The 4,331-nt window shown below is 36.0% G+C and overlaps 1 pseudogene across 1 annotated transcript; it reads left to right on the top strand.

The window, feature by feature from the left end:
• Positions 1 to 2,465: 2,465 nt before the first annotated feature.
• Positions 2,466 to 3,344, top strand: LOC143230692 (E3 ubiquitin-protein ligase TRIM9 pseudogene; annotated as a pseudogene). The gene has a single exon (XR_013016599.1). The product of XR_013016599.1 is annotated as an E3 ubiquitin-protein ligase TRIM9 pseudogene (transcript).
• The last annotated feature ends 987 nt before the right edge of the window (positions 3,345 to 4,331 follow it).

The raw sequence follows: 4,331 nt of genomic DNA on the forward strand, positions 1-4,331 counted from the left end.
TACATTATTCCAAAAATGTCATATAATTAAGATAGCATTATAGTAAAACATTCCAACAAAATCTGTTTGAAATTTATGTTGGAATTTTACATTTGCCGTCTGTTTTAATTTCATTTCTCTTTTATCTTATCGTTATTGAGATACTCAGTTGATTTACAACTTTCACAAACACAAAGTTTTAAATACTTAACCACTAGGTGGTGTTAATTATAATTTTAATTTTTTTATGAATAATATTATTTTTATTAGCAAGTTTTTCATTTCTCAAGGCCTCCGGTAGTACAGCGGTAAGTCTACGGACTTACAACGCTAAAATAATGCGGGATTCGGTTCCCATCGGTGGGCCCAGCAGATAGCCCGATGTGACTTTACTATAAAACAAACACACACTCATTTCTCAAAAAGAATTACGAGATTTTATTAAAATTAAACATTATTTTCATTATTTATATTATTTAGATTTAAAAATATTGAAATGAACATCATGAAACTTATAAATAAAATTTTAAAAAATTCGATAGTTTATTGAAGAAAAAAAAGAGAAAATTTTCAATATTATTCTGTCAAATAAATGAAGTCACATGCGCAGTAGATTTGCGTCATGAAATAACTGACATGCTTTAGAATCAGTACAAGTTTTCGATTAATACTTAAGCGGATCCAAAATTTCAAGGATTTCGAGCGACACTGCGTTTGAAATATTTTGAATCGACTTTATTCTGGTGTTAAAGTTAAGTAGTTTCAATGGTACAGTTGTCGCGTCAAGATTTTGTAGGTACATTTACTGTTTATTAATGCATTTTAAGATTCTAGTATAAAGTAGATATTCCGTGTCCATAGCTCGGGTGTTCAGGCTGGAAACATAATCCAGGAGTAAAGCGTGTCTTATTAAACACTTGGACTGAACTAACGTGCAGTGGTAGTAGTATGAGAAATTTGATGAACAGGTGAGAGTCGCTTGAAGACAGTGGTGATACACGTGGCAGAACGTACGACAAGGCGTAACGAGGGGTAGAGTTCATAGAGAAATCAAACAAATTTTACTAACACTGTCACCATTGCACCTTAATCTTAAAAAGCTGGGTACCTATACAAATATATATATATACCAATCATTCGTCCAAACTCAACCCCTTTAGTCACGCTGTTGAATAAGTGATCGATGAAAGGAGTTGAATCCTTTGTAAATTTTGTTAGTTTATTTTTAGTTGATTTCGATTACCACAAAGAAAATGGTTTATCGAGATCTGATTAAACTGAACCCTAATTACATTTTTAACCAAGTCTAATCCCAGTTTCCAGGGGCAAAGGAAGGAGGTTGCAAGTTGTAAAATCTTTAAACCATTAACTAATTTCAAATCGTTTTGTTAAGCTTCTTCCAAGTATATCGCTCATGTATTCTACATATAATTTTCAAACTAATAATGCGGTGTATATTTTGTGCTCTAACGTAGAAATAGACAAGCAATAAATTAAAATACGAAACCTACAGTATAAAAAAGCAGGCTAATATGAAAACATGAGCAGCTGGGAAACAGATTATAAATCGTGACGTCAAATACAGATACACCATATGTTACATATATCATATAGAGTGTGCAAGGAGATGTGCGCAGTTTCTAACATCCTCGTTAAAAGAAAACTTCAAGTTTTGTTTTGAAATCTGTGTCTCTAGTTGATTGTACACTAAAGTACACCAAACCAGAATGTCATATAGAAACGAAGCTCAGAAGTAAATATGATACGATGCACGGGTACAAAGCTTACAAAGAAATTTTGATTATTTTATTTTGTTTTTACTGTAAAAACAATTTTTGTTTTCTTAACTAAGGAAGAAGTTTTCATTTACTTCAGTTTTATTCACAAGAGTGTCAACACAAGGCCCGATATGGCCAGGTGGGTTAAGGTGTGCGACTCGTAACCTGAGGGTCGCGGATTTGAATACCCGTCGCACCAAACATGATCACCATTTCAGCCATGGGGGCATTATAATATTACGGTCAGTTCCACTATTTGTTGGTAAAAGAGTAGCCTAAGAGTTGGCGGTGGGTGGTGATGACTAGCTGTTTTCTCTCTAGTGTTACACTGCTAAATTAGGGACGGCTAGCGCAGATAGCCCTCATGTAGCTTTGCGTGAAATAAAAACAACACCAAACGAGTGTCAACATATATTTATTATCACATAATTATATTACAACCAAGGTCAGAATGAGAAAAACAACATAAACTACAACATAACCATTCCATATTACAGTTATTAATCGAAGAATTTGTTCAGTGAATAATTTTGGATATAATAGTTCTTTGTCAAACACTTTTCGTTCTTATACTACAGAGAAAGACTGTGACTTAAACAGTCAAGAGTTGTGAAAGCGAAAAGGTAAAGTTGCTTGCACGCACTGTATCTGGGCAACGGTAGTAACACAGTGCGCATGCTCCATTCAACGCTAGGGGAGACTTGCGTATCTTGGCAGTAACTCCAAATGTGAAGATGTACCGGTCCCGCGTGTGAGCGTCATTTACTGCTCTGCAAATGCAGAGTCGAGATTCAAGAGCTCCAGATGGAAGAAGAGTTGAAGTGCCCTGCGTGTAAACACCTTTTCAAGAATCCGGTTCTACTACCTTGTTGCCACTCTCTTTGCCTAAACTGTGCTCTTCAGAACCAGCAGCCAGCTCAGCACCTTCAGCCACCGTCAGACGACAGTGACAGCACAGCAGACTATCCCGACGGGGACAAACTGAGTCTAGTGAGTGAAACCGATAGCGGAGTGGTGTGTAACAGCCGGCCGAGTAGCTATGTCGGAACCCCTAACCTCATGTTTCCCCCTCTCCAGAGCAGCTCCTTGTCTCTGGGCTGTCCTGTCTGCCAGAAGGTGGTCTATTTCGATGAACACGGATCCAACAACCTGCCGAAGAACAAGACGCTCCAAAACATTGTAGACAAATACGGAGAAAGTAAGCAATTACCAATCCACTGTCAACTGTGTGAAGACGATCCCAAGGAGGCGACGGTAATGTGTGAACAGTGTGAAGTGTTCTACTGTGACCTTTGTAGAGACGGCTGCCATCCGGCTCGAGGGCCTCTAGCTGCCCATTCACTGGTTAGTCCACAGCAGGGAAAGGCCTTACTGAGATCAAAAAATAAAGAGAAAAAGACCAATTGTGGGGAACATCCGTCAGAAACACTGGGGATGTACTGTATGCTGTGTAAAGTAGCTGTGTGTGGTGTATGTTTAAAAACTGATAGACACGCTAACCATGACATTCAAGCTCTTGTGGGAATGTGTAAGGCTCAGAAGGTAAGTTTACTTTTCCAGTTTTACCAATAATAATTTTCTTCAAACTATTACCAAGAACTTTATGACTATTTAGTTATGTTGTAGTCTTTAAAGTCAGTTACTATTATTACAGCTTGTTAACCATGTTAACTAATTTTTTACTTTTTGGACTTACAATATATCAGTTCTTCAAACAACATAGGAATTCTCCATGTGTAGCTTTCCTTTTAGTTTACTGATATTTCCAGTAAACCTAAGAGCCCACACCGCTAAAAAACAGGTTTCAATACCTGTGGTTGGCAGAGCCCTGTTAGCCTATTTGTGTATCTGTATCATAACTGTTGATTTTAGCAATAGTGGCCGGACTTACTCGAATGTTAGTTAAGTGACGTCACTTCTCTGAACGAAAACTTAATCAGAACTATGAACGCACACACACAAGTACATATATTTATATTTGAGCCATTGTTAAAATATTATAATAAACCTTCGGCAGGGATTAACGGATTATTCCGGTTTTGATTAGGAAAAGGCGTTTTTGACGGTTTTAAAATGTATTATATACTATGGAACGTTTTTTACACTACGAGGTTTTTAAGCCCATGAAGTTAAAACACAGTAACATTACAACGAAAATACTGTTTGAATTTAACAATGCAGATGGCTTTAGCCCAATAAATAATATGATGTTTGATCATTAGAGGGATAAATAATAAGGCTGTAGTTAGGTTGAAGATTATTTCTTTCTGGTTTAATGAAATTATATATAAATCTCTTTATCATGTTTCGTTTTACAACTACTGTAGACATTTATTCTGTGTTTTAGTTTTGGACAATAATAACATCAGTTTGAGACAAACGGTAAATCTTTTATTTCTAATTTTCTAATACAAATATATCAGCCTCAACAATTTCGTTAGTGTTATTGTTAACTGTGTTTCTTTTAATTTGACTTTGTAAAAAAATAATAAAAGTCAGCTAGCACGACTGAATTTATAATGTTCTAATGTTCAGTTTTCTGTTGTCAAGACTTAGTTGCTACAGTTTACTCAA

The sequence above is a fragment of the Tachypleus tridentatus genome, chromosome 10 (genome assembly GCF_004210375.1).
Source record: "Tachypleus tridentatus isolate NWPU-2018 chromosome 10, ASM421037v1, whole genome shotgun sequence".
In the NCBI taxonomy this organism is placed as follows: domain Eukaryota; kingdom Metazoa; phylum Arthropoda; class Merostomata; order Xiphosura; family Limulidae; genus Tachypleus; species Tachypleus tridentatus.